At 36.0% G+C, this 19,729-nt stretch overlaps 2 long non-coding RNA genes across 4 annotated transcripts in view; both read right to left on the reverse strand.

Moving 5' to 3' along the window:
• LOC120317938 overlaps positions 1-19,729 on the reverse strand; it is a 223,953-nt gene that overhangs the window by 178,601 nt on the left and 25,623 nt on the right. The gene's annotated exons all lie outside the window — the stretch shown is intronic.
• On the reverse strand, positions 1,331-8,973 carry LOC120317939. The gene is made up of 3 exons (XR_005559363.1): positions 7,881-8,973; positions 3,059-3,401; positions 1,331-2,563 (listed from the first exon to the last, which is right to left on the reverse strand). It is a non-coding gene; the product is annotated as an uncharacterized LOC120317939 (long non-coding RNA).

Consider the following 19,729-nt stretch of genomic DNA (forward strand, 5'->3'; position numbering starts at 1 on the left):
GCAAGAAAATATTTTACAATCATGGTTTCAATATTTGCAAATAGTGGAGAGGTGGACCTTAGATAAGAAAGTGGAAATCACTTTAGCAGATGAAAATTTGGTAATTCAGATTAAAGATCAGAAACATGCTCATATTAAAAGAATTTACAATGAGTTAATAAAATTGGATTTGGAAACAGAGTTAGTAAAAGATTGTATGATTAAATGGGCCCAGAATATTCAGGAACCAATTTCACTGGATTTATGGGAGGTAATTTGGATTAGAAATGTTAAATTTACGCAGGCTCAAAATTTGAGGGAAAATTTTTATAAAATGTTTTATAGGTGGCATCTGGATCCTAAAAAGTTGTCTTGTATGTACCCGAACCTGCAACCTAAATGTTGGAGATGTGGTTGCTTGGATGCAACCTATTTTCATGTTTGGTGGACCTGTAAAAATATTAAAGCCTTTTGGATTATGATTTGGTGGAACATTCAAAAGGTTTTTAAAAGGAAGATTAAGTTTACTCCCCAGTTATTTCTTTTGGGTGTTTTTGTGGATTTTGATGCTAAAGAAGCTATTTTAATGTTGAATTTAATAACAGCAGCAAGATTATTGGTGAGTCAATATTGGAAGAAAGACTCTCTGCCTTCTTTAGAAGAATGGGTATTTAAGGTTTCTAATTTAGCAGAAATGGCTAAAATTTCTGCTTATTTAAAGGATAATTCACAAGAGAGATATGTTATTGTATGGAGAAGATGGATAGAATATGTTCAGAAGAAATATGGAACTACAAAGTTTCATTTATTTTATGAGTAATGGATTTGTTTATAAAATTATGATGTTAAAGTTTGAAGAGAGTTAAGGGTTAGTATGATTTTGGTTATTGTATAATTAGTTAACTTAAATAGATTATGTTTAATATGTTTGTATAACCCTGTACTTAGCTCTGGGAAGTCGGGGGGGGGGGGGGAGGGGGAGGGGAGGGGGGGAGGAGGATGGGTTGGAGGTTAAATAGCTCAGATAAGTAGAAATAATTTTATTGTATATAAAGAGAAAGGAATTGCTCGGGCCTTTCCCCTGGACTGCATCCGGAGTGAGTAGATAGGAGGAAGGGGAGAAGTAAGTAGGAAGGTTGAGGAGAAGGAGGAGAGGGGGAGAGTGAGGAAGAAGAGAGAAAGAGGGAAGTGAGAGAAGAGGTTAGAGGATGGATGCGATTTGGGGGGAAATGGGTGAGCAATACCGAAAGTTGTGTGTATAAATTTATTTTATTTTTTATCTGAAGTATTTTTTATGAGTGTAATGTAAAATTGAAAATAAAAATTTTTTTACAAAAAAAAAGTGCAACTAGTATCAACAGTGTTTTTAAAAACAATGTTCCTTGCTACATTGTGAATAACTTACTTTAATATACTAGAAATAGTTACTTGGCCCAAAAACATAATTTGCCTTTGGTATAACAGAGAAAACCTACTTAAAATCTTCTCACAAGATGAATTTTGACATTTCTACCAACAATATTCATGACTCCATAATATAAAAAGAACCATAGATTCTAAAAGAACTATAGATTCAGAATCTATAGTTAGAGCCAATATGATAATATGTGCTATATGTGCTGTTGTAATTAACAGTGCTGAAGCAGAATGTGGGCTAAATGACATTTCAACAAAAGATAGAAACTTGCACCTGATATGCAAAATATTCATCAACATTTGGAAAAACATATCAATCACTTCAGTGCCCAACCAGAGATAAAATCATGGTTATGCAGTCAACAAAGATCAGCTGCTGAGACATATATGGAAAATTCTGTACACAATAAATCATTCAAAATGAAGAAAGTATCTGAAAATTATTATTGAGATTTGTCTTTGATGAAATTCCGATTTTTTAAAAGACAGATTGATACAATCTGATTAACTATGTTGATATCCTTATTTTGAAGGGTTAGGATTATGAGTTTCAGTCATCTGTTGCCTAATTTAGATAACCCAAGAGAGAATGATTGCATAACTGAGGAATAATCATATTTGCTGTATTTAATTTAACAATATTTAATATTTATCCAAGCCCTGCCTATTTCCTTATCTTGGTTCCACCCATTTTTGAAGTACAGCCCTTAGCAATTTATTCAAAGACCAGGTTTCAGCACAAAAAGGAATGTGTATAGAGCATTATTGATTGAGAAGCCCTTTGTTTTTTATTACAAATGAAAGTAGGTACTGCAGACAAAAAAAATTGTTCCTGTTTTGCTTTTCAACCTTTTTTTTCCAGTCTTCATTGTTCATTACTTTTCTCCTCTTTCTTCTGCCTGGATTAATGTGTGACTCAGCTTTCTTGTAACATCTTTCAATCTAGCAATCTCCAGATTCATTAGACTACAATTTTATAGTAATTCCAGAAGGATTATAATTGTTCACAATGGGTGTGGGAATCCTTCATGAAGTGACAAGATGAGAAAAAGCTCCTGAAAGGATCCAACTCAATTTTAAAAGGAGCTGTCTTCATTCGCTGTCTTCACTGACTCCCATCTCTTTCTTTTACTTCCTGGCCAACTATGTTATTCTTTCTCTCTCTGATCTTAAAAAGAAAAGAAAAAACATCTTGAAGACTTCAAGCACCAGCAAATTCCACTGATTTGTGTTGTGATAATCCTCTGTAAAACCAAGCCAATAACAGAAGAAGTGATGATACTTACAAAAAGAATAGATAATGACTAAAATACTGAGAAATGTAAGCAACTACAAAACTGTCTCTTTACTTCCATGCCATCCACCTACACAATTTTAAATGACATGAAGAAGTGCAAGGGGTTCTTATGGAGGAAAATATGTTGAATTTATATATATTATATAAATTATATAATATTTTGAGGCTGCTGAGAAGCCCTTGCCACTTTCATCAATTATAAATTATTGTTCATTATGTATCTAATGAAAAAGAATGTCTTTGCCTAATCTGCTTCACACTTTCACTCTTGTCTCATTGTTAATTGTTTTCTATTCATATCATATGTTTTCTTCTGGATACACACACATACACACACACATCACAGACAATGGTGCCATTACTTACTTGTTCCATTTGGCATGCAAATACAAAAGGAAAACAAACAGGCTTCTGTTTTCCAGTGCTCGCCAGGTTAATCCTGCACACCACTCACTGGTGCCTTTCACCCAGTGTTGAGATGCAGCTGCTTCTTAGCAAATCAAGGTCTTCTTTCATTTCACGCTGGCTTGTCCGTTAGGCAGTAGTTAAACTATCTTCTGATTGACATGGCTTCAGTTCTAGATTTGATTTGTTTGCTTTCATCGGTTTGGGCTTTGATGTTGCAAAAGACAATATTTTTTCAAAAAGAGAAACTTTTCTTCTGCTGCTTGGAGTTCTGCAGGCATATACTGTATCATGTCTCTGAGAACTGAAAGGGGAATAAAAGGCACTCTGCACAAGTTCAAAGACACTTGCCAATGTTATTACTTTGTATCTTTTTTGTTCAAATCCTGTCACTGAAAACAATCTGAGATTGAGTCAGAAGTGTTCAGGGAACAGGGTAAGAAAAACAAAAACAAAACCAAGATAGTGGCTCCAACTACGTGAAGTCCTACCTCTTTTATACATCCAGTACATGCATGGCACATATAAAATGAATGGGGTTTCAACAACATAATCATAGATGCTGTCTTGACTTATATATATATATATATATATATATATATATATATATATATATATATATATATATATATATATATATATATATATATATATATATATGCCTCCTTAAATGTCCCTAGGTTGAGCAGTCCAATCTAGTTGTGATGTACAATCATATAGATATGATGTAAAACCAGCATGATGTAAGCTCTGATGTTATTTAAGATCTGGACTCGTATTTCTTTTCAACCATGACAATCAACAGATGGCATTTTGCCCACTAACATTCTCAGCCTAGTCTATCTCACAGGTTTGCTGTAAGGATAAGGTTGAGTTTTAGTCCTGAGTTATTGGCAGGGCCATAATGGAGGAAAATTAGATTGAGACATATTTTGTGAAAGAAATACAACTCATGGAATTCACAGGCCACCTCCCATGTTTTAACATTAAAAAAGAGACACTGATGATTTCACTGGACAAATATATCCAAATATTCATGCTAAGCAGAACAATGTATTAGGAATGGATAAATGGCTAACAGGGAAGCAGCCTGCAATTTTAATAAGGCTTCATGAAGTTTCCTATGCAAAGGCAACAATGTTTGATCCTGCTAAGAAATAAACTCTAAGCTACTCATAAGCTCACAGCTCGTAGCTACATCTATTTTTATTGACATTAATTAATTAATAGTAAGGTTGGCAGGAATCCACAATTTTCACTGAGACTGGAGGACATAAGATGACAGTTTTTACAATCCCCCTCCTTGAATTGTGATCTAGACTAAAGTCTTCACCCATGCAGCAATTAGCCTGAAGGGGAAAAGTTCTATTGGCATCAATATCAGCTCACCCCATTCCCCACCCCGCTAATTGCTGTGTGAAGGGAAGGAGTTTTCATTAAGAGTGTAGGGGGGGGGGGAAAGGAAAGTTAAAAATGTTCTTTCCCATACACTGTAGTTTCCAGTGAATTTCCCCAGTTTATTATTCATTTAAAAGAAAAAAACCTACATGTAGCTGCTAGCTATGCAGCCAATGTCAGATGTAAAGGAAAAATATGCTTCAAGCAGAATTTGATGTCTGGTATATTCATAGACATACCCTTGAAGTTTCTTGGTGATATTACAGAAGGGGTTTGCATTTCCTTCTTCTGGGATTGGGAAATCCCAGGATTTTAGGGATTTTTTCTTTCTTTTCTTTAAAAAAAAATCTCTCTACTATTTCCTGATGGTATTATAGTAACTGAATCCAATTCTGCTAGCTTTCAAGAGCAGCTAGTGTTTCCACTCAGCTGAGCTATGTGAGGTGTATCTGACCTGGCCTGAGAATCCATCTCCTCCCAGGCACAGTGTCTCTATACTTTGCCTTCCATTGTATTCAGATCTGGAGTATTTTTAATAGCTCCTATTATTCCTGTTCTATAGAGATTTCCTTCTGGATGAAACAAATTTCATCTTAGTTTTCTTTTCTTAACTTCTATACTTTATAATTATAGATCCTAGATAATAATACAGAAATAATTTTTATTAAATTAGCATAATTAAATAAATAAATACAGGTAACTGACCAATACGGCATATTGTTTTGCAAATAAAATTATAAATCCTGAGTAAGAACATGGAAAGAATTCCTATAAAATGAGCATAAATAAAAATATATGCTGAGACAATTGGAAAAGATTTTTTTGAAAGAAAATAGATTCTAAAATACTTACATGGTATTTAAAACCCCAAAACCTGGTTGACTAATTTCATAAAGTACTATATGTATAACATGCCTTAATAATATAATAAGCATAAATAATATTTTAATATACTGGTATACACACAGGTACACACAGATATTTACAGTGGGACAAAAAAGTATTTAGTCAGCCACCAATTGTGCAAGTTCTCCCACTTAAAAAGATGAGAGAGGCCTGTAATTGTCATCAACTATGAGAGACAAAATGAGAAAACATATCCAGACAATCACATTGTCTGATATGGAAAGAATTTATTTGCAAATTATGGTGGAAAATAAGTATTTGGTCACCTACAAACAAGCAAGATTTCTGGCTCTCACAGACCTGTAACTTCTTCTTTAAGAGGCTCCTCTGTCCTCCACTCATTACCTGTAGTAATGGCACCTGTTTGAACTTGTTATCAGTATAAAAGACACCTGTCCACAACCTCAAACAGTCACACTTCACCACTATGGTGAAGACCAAAGAGCTGTCGAAGGACACCAGAAACAAAATTGTAGACCTGCACCAGGCTGGGATGACTGAATCTGCAATAGGCAAGCAGCTTGGTGTGAAGAAATCAACTGTGGGAGCAATAATTAGAAAATGGAAGACATACAAGACCACTGATAATCTCCCTCAATCTGGGGCTCCACACAAGACCTCACCCTGTGGGGTCAACATGATCACAAGAACGATGAGGAAAAATCCCAGAACCACACGGGAGGAGCTAGTGAATGACCTGCAGAGAGCTGGGACCAATGTAACAAAGGCAACCATCAGTAACACACTACGCCGCCAGGGACTCAGATCCTGCAGTGCCAGACGTGTCCCCCTGCTTAAGCCAGTACATGTCCGGGCCCGTCTGAAGTTTGCTAGAGAGCATTTGGATGATCCAGAAGAGGATTGGGAGAATGTCCTATGGTCAGATGAAACCAAAGTAGAACTGTTTGGTAGAAACACAACTTGTCATGTTTGAAGGAGAGAGAATGCTGACTTGCATCCAAAGAACACCATACCTACTGTGAAGCATGGGGGTGGCAACATCATGCTTTGGGGCTGTTTCTCTGCAAAGGGACCAGGATGACTGATCCGTGTACAGAAAAGAATGAATGGGGCCATGTATCGTGAGATTTTGAGTGCAAACCTCCTTCCATCAGCAAGGGCATTGAAGATGAAACGTGGCTGAGTCTTTCAGCATGACAATGATCCCAAACACACCGCCTGGGCAACGAAGGAGTGGCTTCGTAAGAAGCATTTCAAGGTCCTGGAGTGGCCTAGCCAGTCTCCAGATCTCAACCCTATAGAAAACCTTTGGAGGGAGTTGAAAGTCCATGTTGCCCAGCGACAGCCCCAAAACATCACTGCTCTAGAGGAGATCTGCATGGAGGAATGGGCCAACATACCAGCAACAGTGTGTGCCAACCTTGTGAAGACTCACAGAAAACGTTTGACCTCTGTCATTGCCAACAAAGGATATATAACAAAGTATTGAGATGAACTTTTGATATTGACCAAATACTTATTTTCCACCATAATTTGCAAATAAATTCTTTCCAAATCAGACAATGTGATTGTCTGGATTTGCTTTCTCATTTTGTCTCTCATAGTTGAGGTCTACCTATGATGACAATTACAGGCCTCTCTCATCTTTTTAAGTGGGAGAACTTGCACAATTGGTGGCTGACTAAATACTTTTTTGCCCCACTGTATATATACACACATATACATATATACAGACATATCTGTCTCTGTCTCCATCTCCATCTCTGTCTCTGTCTCTATCTCCATCTCTCTATTTCCTTACATTCAAATTTTAATCTTATTCTCTCTGTTTACATCTATTCTGTTGATTGATAAGATACTATCAAATTCTTTTTTAAAATTACAAGTAAGTGCCAGTAATCATCTTTCGTGAGTTTTGTAACACAACTATCCTAAAATAATTACTTATTCTTGATGCTTCTTAAGTGATTTCTGTATTTGGCCTGCAATTACATAGAGCTACTCGTGAGGTAATTTTGGGATCCTTCTCTTCAAACAGACAGATTGATACCATCTGGACTATTCAGGAGACTAGTAAGTTCTTGGAATATCTTTATACAGACAACAATGCAAAAGAAACATGGGCATGGAAACATAGAACTTCTATTGTCCCATTCCTTTATGGGCAGCTTCCTTCCCCTCCCCCTCCTCCCTCTTTTACTCCTCCTCCTCCTCCTTCTCCCTCTCCCCATCCCCATCTCTCTCTCCCTCCTGAGATATTTGAGGGAGTGATTTGTATTATATTTTGGGTTGATTGAAGGATAAACACTAATTAACACTTCCTGCTTGCCCATATCAGTTGGTCTCTTTCTCAGCATATCTCATGTATGGTCATATACCATTTCTAAGGGTATCAAAAAGGGGGTAAATTATACCATCTTTTGCTTTATCCTAACTTTTCAGGGTGCATGGATGGAGCGTGCCCAAGCCACCTCTTCTTCCCCCTCTTCCTGCTTTCTAAGTGATACTTTATGTCTACCTGATTAGAAGCATTACAGTAACAGTCTCCTCTTCCATTGTCATTTGGTTGGGTGGTTTTTTCTATCCTAAAGCAAACATGAACATAATGATTCTTAAACATTCAAACGTGGCTGGGGTGATTTGAATACCCATCAGAAATTCTTTCATTTTTATGATTATTAATGACAAAGTAAAATGTTTAAATACTAATATTTCTCTTTAGTTCATAGCAATGAGGCAGCTATATGATTTTATTCAATTACTAGGATGGACTTGACATTGCTGTGGTTATCTAAGGCAGCGGTTCTCAACCTATGGGTCGCGACCCCATTTGGGGTCGATCGACCATTTCTCGGGGGTCGCCAAACAAGGCGATCCGCCATTTTCCCCCTCGGGGGGGTGGTGCCGCACACGCGCGCCGCGCACGGGGGCGGCCCCGCGCACATGCGCCGCGCATGGGGCGGCCCCATGCATGCACGCTGCGCATGGGGGCGCCGCCGCGCATACGTGCGGTGCCGCGCCGCTCATGGGGGCGGCGCCGCTCATGAGGGCAGCCCCACGCATGCGCGGCACGTTTGTGTGACGGGGGTCGCTGTCACACAAACGTTGAGAAGCACTGATCTAAGGGAACATTATTACTCACCTGTTGCACAGTTATGCCCTTGTTCATATCTTTCAAGGCCATCTGAAGCCCCACACTGTTTAACTGAAGCACATGAGTGCAGGGTTTGAATTCCTATACGGTTAAGGGAAATGAAGGGAGGGAAAATTCTTATTGTGATTTGCCATCTCTTTTTCTCTCCTGATTCTATCTACAACCCAGGAATTCACATTCAGGAATTGGTTATCTTTTCAAGCTTTAGAAGAGAATATTTGTAGCTGAGGGTTGAATTGGGGGTCCTTGGTGCTCTCTGAGCTTTGTTATTGTCTTGCAGATATTTCATTATAACATCATCAATGTTAGCAGGGAGTAGGGTTTGCTCTCATTTTATATACTAGTGGCTTGCCCTGTTGATGGGAATGGTCTTAGTAATTCCTTGATTGGGATATTATTTGCTTCTTGATTGCTGGTCTAATGTTAATCTTGGTATTAATTTCTGCTCATCTGGGTGGTGAGGAGGTGTTTTGTTTTTGTTTCTTTTTTGGCTTTTTGATTGTCTCTTTTGAATGATATGTAGATGTTGTTTATTTGTATGTGCCTGTTGATGGCTGATTTGTTTAAGTGCAAGTCTTCCAGGAATTCTCTAGCATTTTTGGACTTAGCTTGGTCTAAGATGCTCTCAGTTTCCCAATTGAAACTATGGCTAAGTCTGTCCATTTCCAGGCTTATTTGTTTTTATGCTGGGGTTCTTTCCTATAATTTCATCGTACACTGTTCCATTTACCATTTGCCATACACAGAAATTGCTATCCTCTGGCCATGACAAAATGCCCCACTTCAATTGTCCTACATGTCTGTTAGATAAATAAAAAAAAATATTAAGGTCACTTGTTGCTTCTTTACGTAGCAGTAACTAATCTATTTTGAGTTATTTAAAGCATTTGGTAGATGTTAAAGATTAGTAGCTTTTCCTGTGATACTTCATTCCTTTGTTCTTTTTGTTCCTCCTGGTGTTGTTATTTATGTTTTCCATTTACAAATAACAGTATCCACTGAGACAGTTGCTTCCAATCAATTGCTTTTATTTCAAGACTTAGTGTGGAATTGCTTTGAAACACATCTATTTCGTTGGAATCTACCTTGCAACCTTAAAATGCAGAAAATAGGCGAAGACCTGTACAACTCAGTCAGTGCTCATCTATTTTCCCTGATATTGACCAAAGAACAGGCACACCATAGCTAGGCTGCAACATTCTGACTGACTTATCAGATGGCAGCAAAGAGTTAGTGGGCAAATGAGTATGTCTAATGAAGCTCAGAACAATTATTGGTCTTCCTTCTAACATCAGTACCACTGTGTCTGATTAGGGCTACCAGTTCTGGATTGCAAAGCACTAAACTATCTCTAGATGGCACAAAATGGACAGAATTTTATGTATCTCTTTGCAAGCATGGAGTTATTGACTGGATTTTTGCAGCCCAGATTAGTATGTCTAAGAAAGAATGTCACCCAACCAGTATCCTACACCCATAGTTATCAACAATTCTTGAATAACACAAATTTCATCATCTGTCCACATTACTCAAAAAGACTAAATTGTTAGTAGCTCCCCCTTTTATCCATATTTTTATTTAGAACATTTCTGTGCTTTGTATTTTGCCTGGAAATTGGAGTTTTTCCAAAAACAGAGATTGCTAACAACCTCACTACTGTTACTCTGGTGCATTTAAAAATCAGTTTGAATTATGAGAGTAAAATATTGACATGCTTGAAATTTGGCAGATAGATGCTTTTTCAAATAGTTCTGGCCATCATTGCATGCTTTTATGGCAATGTTTCTCAACCTTGGCAACTTTAAGTTATATGTAAAACTTTAACTTTAACTTGTTGCCAAGGTTGAGAAAAACTGTTTTTTGGGCATCTCAGCTGAGAAGGGCTATATAAATTCTAAACTATATAAACAGGAAGAGACAGGCTTTAGGAACTGAACCCAGACATTGAAGGTAGAGGGATTAATGGATAGCATGACCCAAGGAGGCAGTTGAGGCATGAGAATATAGATTACACACAAAGTCTGAAGAATGATGGTGATTTAAAGAAAAATATCAGCTTTAATATTTCGAAATAGACTGGAGGAAAGTCAGAAATACATTAATTATCCAAAACAAATTATATCATGACATTGACAAGTCTGAAACAGATCTTATGCTTGAAGTAGCATAAAACAAATAAGAAGTAAAGTAACACAAAGACAAAAAGAGAAGGGCCTTTTTTATTGTGGCACCCACCCTATGGAACATCATTTCAGTTGAGATTGTGTTAGCTCCAACTCTTCTGACCTTTTGTAAAATTGGGTTTTCTGTCCAGATCTGGGATCCTGAGAATGTGATAGAACCCATCTTTTGACTTCGTTAATGATTTTTTATGAACCTCAGCTACTATGTGTTTTTATGTTGCATTATGTATTTTACTGTTTTTATATATTTGATTGTAAGCTCCGCCAGAATCACTTATATGAGTTAGGTGGCTATATAATTCAAATAAATACATTAAAACACTACAATGTAAAAGTGTCCTTATTAATTCAGAACCAACTTGTCCTCTTTTCTGTTTATTTCAATAATTAATATTTTTTACCATTCTAATAGTGTCTTATACATTGTTAGCAATTTTTCTCATAGTTATATAACTTTATTTTTTTTCATTGTTGATCCCTAAGTTCTGCAGGTCTGACTTCCACAGTGAGGCATCATTTGTTGCCTTGTTCACATTCAACTGTTCCTCCTTCTGTTGAAGTCATTATTTAATGTCCTTTACAGTGTGATTTTGTTCCTACAAATTACTTAGTATTCCAGATAGTTTTATCTCTTTACCAATTCACATGCTTTTCAATCCTTGAATTGGTTTTTTGTTTTATTTTGTTTTTTTGGTAGCAACATATACACTGATGGTGCTTGGTAAATGGGTAATAAGATGACTGAAGTCAGAAAATAGCATTTTTATGTAAACTATAGAAGATTAGCTCTGAAGTCTATTTTTGTATAGGAGTGTGGGGAGAACAAAGAAGAGCCTAAATGAAAGAGAGAGAAAACAAATGACCATTCAGAGAATACCAAGCATAAATTGGTGCAATTCCTGTTTTCTGATAGCAGCTGCAGTAGGAAATGCAGAGAAGATTTTAAGCAAGTGTGAAAGAAAATGCTTATGAAAGAGAGTGGAAACATAGGGGTTAGGTCAGGACAGATGTTATCAGTGATCAGAGGGAGAAACACAGAAGTAAAAGTCATAAGTAAAGAAAGAAGAAGAAATGGGAAAACTAAAAACTGGGCAATAAGGAAGCTTTTCACACAGCTCTTTCAGTTCTTTTCTCTGAGTTGCTGAAAATGTTCCAGTTAATGTGAAGAGGGATATTACACATCTTCCACAATCACAAAGAGTCTGTTAAGATAAGTGTTGGCTGATAGAAGATGTAGCCTTTTCCCAGTGTCTGTAAGCTCCCATTGTTTGTTTGATCTTTTGCCCTCTTTACTTAAAAGGAAGAAAAGGGGGAGAATCCCTCAGTTGCACTTTCACCTTACTTTTTTTTTTTTTTTTTGCTCCTCATCAGAGCATTGCTAAAGAGGCTAAAATGTTTTCCCTGTAATACTTTCATGCTTCTAAGAAGCACCGGCTGCAGTTTTATTCAGCAACAACATCAGTTCAAAGACAACAATTCAGATTTCATTTCCAATAAAAATGCAAAATTATAACTATAGAAATATATAATTCAATTTAGCACTATCAGAGCATGATGTATGACAGTATATGGCATAATAATTGCAATCATATTGATGTGTTCTCATTGATTTATTTTTCATTGCTTGTTTTATTATTCTATTATTTTGTTCTATTATTTGTTTACATTCTTCTCATTTTTTCCTTTTTATTGTTGTAAGCTGCCTAGAGTAGCCCCATGGGGAGATAGGCACCCCAAAAATTTAACAAATAAAGTAAAATAAATATATAAATAAATAAATGATCTAGAATAACATATTCCTCAAGAATAAGGATTCTCCTGCAATGGGTGGGAATTATTTGTCCAAGTAGTATCTTTGCATTCCACTTTTGCTTTATAAAAATAAATGCAGATGGATTCAGCTGGAGGGGTGATATTAAACAAAATTAAAGCAAGTATGCTCTGGGGAATTTAGGTTTTATTCTTACAGAGGTTCTAAGGAATAAAAAGAGAATTCTATTAATTTTGTTAAAAACCTTTCATTTGAAAAAGTGTACCTTCCATTGTCATTATGGGGAACATCCTATGAAACCTGCATGTGAAATGCAGAATGTATTTAAGTCCAAATGAGCTTTAGTCTATAACTAACAATCAACTGAGCAATTAAACAGAGAATAGACTGCTTCAGGCATCAGCTTTTAAGTGCTAAATTAGGGAAGAAATGTTTCTTTCTTACTAAAAAGGAACTCGTGTTTACCTCCATCCTTGCTTAGGAATGGAGACATTCGTTAGTCCTTTGGGAAATATAGACAAAGTGTGCAACTATATTGGAGAGTATTACCAATAAAAGAGAATATAGGTAGCTCAGGGTTGAACTACGGAGTTCTTGGTGTTCTCTGAGCTTGGTGTTTGTTTGCAAATATTTCGTTATCTGACTAGGTAATATTTTCAGTGTGAGAAGGGAGTGAGGTTTATTCTCTGATTAGATGCAGCACTTTGCCCTGCCAGTGTTGGTGGGTATATAGTTCTCCATGATATTCCTTGATTAGGTTGTTGTTTACTGATTGATTGTTTGTCTGGTGTTAATCACTACTTACTTGGGTGTTGATTGCTGGCAAGAAGGTCTTTTTTTCATTTTTAGCTTTTGTATAGTATCTTGAATTGTGTGTGAATATTTTTTATCTCTGTGTGCCTTTTGATAGCTAATCAACCAATTGATGAACAAAATTGTTGATGGCTGATCATATGGCCTCTTAATGGCTGATGGCTGATGGTGAATGTCTAAGCAAACACATGCATGAACATGTACAGAACCACGAGGAATGGGACAAATTATAATATGAAAATTACCAAATTTATTTATCTAAAGAAATAAGTCATTCTTGCAATGTATTTGTGTTAGTTGAAGATGGATTTTTTGAATTAGAACTAACTTTTAAAGCTTACCTTTTCCTTAGAATGGTTCATTTTTGCTGGACTAAGTTGCAGGTGTGCACTTCCCTTGCTTGTTTTCTGTCATAAAGCCATCATGATGCAAATGTAAATCAGTGCATGAATTGTATGAGCCAAGAAACATCACATCCTAAATTCACAAAAGTATTCCATCAAACATTCTTTTAAAAGTATTTTAATTCCCCACATTGCCTGAGACCAAAAATATATCAAATTATTTTTGCCCATCAATTTACCTGTTGCCTATTCTCTGTTGCCTATTCTGCCTATTCCTATTCTCATGGTCTACATCAAGCGAGTTTTACCACTACCACTTTCTTCCAAATGCCAAGATTGAGTATAAATTATTCTTTACATAGGCCATATTTATTTGTTTGTTTAATAATATAACATATTGCAGTGGTTTTTAATGGGAGATGACCAGGACGTGAATAATTGAAAAAAGGACTTCTCTATCCAGAAACGGTAGAATGGTGCACAACATAAAATTGAGCAAAGGACCTCCTGGCTACAACAATCACCTGCTCCTCAAGCAGGAGTTATGATCCTAGGAAGATCCCCAGATTATATGCCAACCCCAATCAAGACCAAGATGGTAAACCCCAGATACAGAGGAGCCTTCTACCCATAGCCATACCCATTTTACTCAGTTGAAGTCTATTCCCTATCTAGACTCCCACAGCCTCCAAGCATCATGAAGGGGCCTTCACAGCATCACTTACTTCCCCTAGGACAGAAATATACACCTAAGTATCATCTATGTACTGATGATACCTCATCCTGTGGTAATGGATGATCTCACATTTTACTGATAAGTAAAATTACTGTAAAATATTTTACATGTTTTACTGATGAGCTGTGGTACCATCCTAGTATTGTAGTTCCCTGCAGCCTCATTTCTTGCTATTTCTAACTCTCTGCTGATTATTGTAAATCAATGCAAAACTCTTTAGTCTTCTTTAAGTGTTTGATATTATCCCTATCACTTACATGAGATTCCCCAGTGTTTATTCCTGCCTCTTTAGAACAACTTACCAAACAGTTTAATTTGTAGTCTTGTGTAATAAAAATATATTTGAGGCAACCCAAATACACAAAAAAGGAAATTGTGCAACAGTGTAACTGTTAATGAAACCACATTAGAATAGTTCATGCAGAAAGTGAAACTGCATTGCATAACACATAAACAGTATGTGCCCATTCTTATGCTGCTCAAGTTGTCTGTCACTATTGCTTTCTCGGTAGCAATTAAAATAATAAAGAGTCTTGTGGCTTAAATATTAAGGATTAGAGCCCACTGATTTCACTGCAGTACACTATAGTATTAAATTACTGTAGCAAAGCTAACAAGATTATAATATTAATCCCAAGAGTTTCTTACATTGCATTGTGGTTTTTGGTTTTACTTATTGTGTTATATAATTTATTTTAAATGCAGGTTAAGCTCTGATACTGTCTTCTTAAAATTCCCACTGCAATTTCAAAGTCTGAGAGTTATAGCTATAAAAACAAAACAAAACACATGAATATCCCTGCTGGATCAAGTATCCTGATGTTAAGGAATAGAGTCTTGTTTGTTATCAGTTTTTTAAATGTCTTTATATTCTACAAATTAGAATAATTTCTCTATGGTCTAGATTTAATGACAAATTTAAAAACTAAATTCATGTTATAGTGCTATTATATGGATTTTCCTAGTTTCTTTCTTCTTCATTTTATGTTTTATTCATTATGTTTCTCTATAATATATGAAGTTCTTCTATCCTTTGATTGAAGTCTTACTATGATTTGCTTTTTTGCTATACTTCATGAATAAATATTATTAAAAAATATAAAAATGTGAATGATTTAGCCCCATCTAGACCAGCATTTCCTCTCTTGTAATAGTCAATAATATGCATTCAGGAAGATCACAAAAGTGGATCTAATCTAGCATCCAAGCCCATTGCTAAAGTTCCAAAACGAGGAATGACTATTAAGACTGCCAATAATTGATAGCCCTTTCTGAATAAATTAAAATTTAAAATCCAATTTTAAAAATGTCTCAATTGGTGGTCATCGTCATTTCTGATAGATCCCTCTATCTATTTTTGTAATGAAACCCAACTTCCTTTAAAACCCTTCTGGATCCTGAATTTCACTGCACTGAGTTTTAATGCAAGACTGAGATCTAAAAAAGACAGAGCGTTTTCTCTGAATGGATATTCTGCATTCTGTGCATGATTTTTTATATATCGCTATCATGTTTCTCCTTACCTTTCTTCACTTCAAACGAAACCCCTGGACATTTTGCTCTCTTTTCACAGAAAGCTGCTCTAGTCCATTAATCATTTTTATTTCCTCTTTTTGTACCTTTTCTAGTTCAACTACATTCTTTTTCCACCCAGAGAAATATAGATGGGACTGTCTCTTATTGTAAAAAGAAAAAAAGTGATGTCCACATTATACTAAAATGTTTGAGTGTCTGTAGCAAAAAAGGAGAGTAATTTGAATGGAGCAAGTGTTTCTATACTGGTAATTATCCCCACTTGATTCAAAATAATATATTGTATGATGACTTCATCATGTAATTATCATAATTATTTCCAGGCTTTAAAGTGTCTGATACATGTAGCAGCATTTGCATTCTAAATCTATAATGCATATGTCATATTTTCTACATATTCCTCACACAAATCAGAATTTAACTGTTCTTGTTCTTGGAATAAGTAGATAGTGATCTTCAGTTATATGGACATCCAATAATAAGAAAAACAAATTAATAATCAAATAAATTAACTCAAGGTACAAATGACCAGGCTAAAATTATCCTATACTGAGCACATTATGTGAAGACCTAGCTCTCCAGAGAGCTATAGTGAGAAAGGTGGAAGAAAAGGGAAGAAGAGGATGACCAGCATCAAGGTGGATGGACTCAGTCACAGGGGTGATGGTTGCTCCATTGGAAATGCAATCACTAAGAGTTGATACTAACCCAATGTTATACAATCAGTGAATCTTTCTTTAAACCAACAAAATATTTTTTTAAAGAAACAAACAAACAAAAAAACAACGTACAGAAACAAACAGAAGAAAAACTATTATGATCCTAGCATAATCAGTAACTAGGGGAATAAAAAAGGCTTTAAAAGAGAATTTTCCTTAAAGGCGGGCTCAGCTCCAAATGACTTTCTATACATATCTATACTGTTTGCTTGGCAATAATTCAGAAATGCTTTGCTACAGAAAGACAGTTTTATAAATTTACTTACCAATTTTGCCTACAGACCTGGTATAGCCACCATTTTCACTCTTCAAATGCTAAGATTATTTCAAAATTGTCCTCATCATTAAATACTGAAAACAATGAAAGACTGAATAAACAAACTTGATGGTGAAAATGCTTCTAAGCCATTTTTACCTTTCCTGGAATATACAGAGGAGGAAAAAGCAGAAAAAATAGAGAGAGAAAAGCTATTGCTACAGATAATTTCAGAATAGAAAGCAATTGAAAACCAGATAGGCAAGGACTAAAGTATAGTAGCTGATATACAGTATTTGGCAGATATAAAAGAGATCCAGTTTCCATTCCATCTGCAGGGATAGTAGCTCATTCAATAACTTTTAACCCAACCTACCTTATAGGGTTGTTATGAAGAAATATAGGAGAATGGAGCACTATATACTGTATGTCAGTGATGGCAAAGCTTTTAGAGAACGAGTGCCCAAACTGCAACCCAAAACCCACTTATGTATCGTTGGGTGCTGGGTGGGCATGGCCCATTGGGTGGGTGTGGCCCATTGGGTGGGCATGGCTGCAGTAGTAATGGCAGACTGGGTGGGATTAAAAAGTTCAATCAATCAATTCCAACTTTGCGAGATCTTTTTTTTTCCTCAAGAGAAGTTGAACTTGATTGATTGATTGATTGAACCTTTTTTTTTTTTGCACACGGCGGAGGCCTAAAGCAAAAAGGTCGCCCCAGTCCTAGCTGAAGGCCTAGGACTGGGGCAACAGCACGCATGCCCACAGAGAGGGCTCTGAGTGCCGCCTCTGGCACACGTGCCATAAGTTCACCACCACTGATATATGTTCTTTTATTTCCTAAACAATGATGGGATATAGATTCATATGCATGTTTGCATACCAGGGAAGGGGCACATAACATAATAAAAATATCTAGGCCTTTCTTCATAAACTTAAAATGGTTGCTTCTTTAAGAGCCACCTGATGAATCAATTCCTTGCTGCTGGGTGGGGAAGGGAGCCAGGGATGGCAAGACTGACTCAGAAACTAAGCATTGAAAATGAAGATCAAGTGACAGCAGCAGCAGCCCAGCAACACAACTGCAGTCAATAGCACTGAAGCAATGACAACCTACCTAAATTTCATTCTCTTGGGAGTCATGGTTCCTGGCTTATGGACACATTGGTACCTTTGCTTAAAAATTGTTACCCTATGATGCACAGTTTGCCCAGGTAAAGGTCATGACCACAAGAGCTTTAACTTTTGTAACATTTCTAGATGGCAGAAAGGGTTCTGACTTCAATGTATATTACTCTGAAACCAGTATTTCTAAGACTGCAACCTAAAATTATAGTAAGGAAATTACTTAAGACATGATGGCACAATTCCCAAAGAAAATAGGGTAGCTGTGTATAATTTGGGATACCAAGACACAAGGTAGCCAGGATTTATGCAAGGCTTTAGTAAGAAATCCTGTGATGCTGAATTTAATTTATTTGCCCTCCAGTCAATCAATGGAAAGGACACTGGGAGAGAGAGATGGTCAGAGTTGTTCAAGTCAGTAAAATAAGTCATTCTAATGCCACAGGGTGTATGAGATGGAAGCAGCTAAAAGCATTGTCAGAAGGTTATAACAGAGAATTACACATAATAACAAGAGTACATTTCTGTGAATGTTGATTTGCTTCAAATGGGATTTGCATCTGAAAGTTTCACTCTTGGCTCTCTGCAATATATGTTAGGAGACATAAATGTTATTTATTTTGGACAAGAAAGGGTAAAGGTCAGGACTTGCCTTTCATATTTTTGAACTTTAGTCTATAAGAATTCATTTGGGTCCCCATCCTGCCTTTCTTCTATGTTATAGGTTAGGACAGGCAGTTGGCCTTTAGATGCTGGATTTAACTGGTTGTTTACCATAATTATCTGAAATCATTTTGTTGTCACTACTGCTGTTATTTCTGTCAGTTTAATTCTTCTTTAAAACATTTGTTTTTAGAAAAAACATAATATAAACATCATGAGAGTTTACATCATGAATTATGCAAATGTTATAATTATTCATAAAAAACAATTACAAAGAGTTGAATATTATCATCAAATAAGCTACACACAAAATGACTTTCTCGCCAATCGCTCACCATTTTTTCCTCTTTTGATCTCAGATAATGTAATCTTAAATGAATACAATATACTATTTATTTCCTTACTGTTCCAAAGTGTAACAGCATCATATAGAGAAGGACAGAGACAAAGATATACACCCCTTACTATGGCTATGCAAATCTTTGAAACTGTAATTTGATGTAAAGGAGATTGTGTTGAATCACTCTTTCTGACTGAGTCTTTGAACAAAATCTTTGAATCGCATCAGAGCAATGAATTGAATCAAATACTTTAAGAAACTCTTTGGCAGGGCTGAAGATGATTGAGAGATTCAATTTTATTTTATTTTTTAGCTTTCAAAAGTATCAATCATCACTGCATCTTTTCTTCAATAATGGACAAATGGGGGAATGAAATAGCACAGTGAGCTCTGTCTGATGTGATATGAATAGATGGTCAATGAGTTTTATCACTTCCATAAACTCTTCCTATTAGGGTACTTAGGGGAATGTTAATTTAGTGCTTGTGTCTTACTTTTCTGCTAATATTTAATTAATCAGATTCACCTAGAGGAGGGATCAAAAGACAGGAAATGGAAAGTGAGATTTATTCTGCCACATAAATTTCAGTTGGTCTTCTATACATGGTTTTCTAACTTTTCCCAAATCCAATCATTTTTATCCTTTTGTTTCATTAATGTTTAGTCTGTTTGTCTCTTCTTTAATATATTTCATATTCATATCCAGTCTGATGTTAGTCTTTAGCACTTT

This window comes from Crotalus tigris, unplaced genomic scaffold (genome assembly GCF_016545835.1).
Source record: "Crotalus tigris isolate CLP2741 ecotype Arizona unplaced genomic scaffold, ASM1654583v1 scf7180000019944.6993514239:2294586, whole genome shotgun sequence".
Classification (NCBI taxonomy): Eukaryota; Metazoa; Chordata; class Lepidosauria; order Squamata; family Viperidae; genus Crotalus; species Crotalus tigris.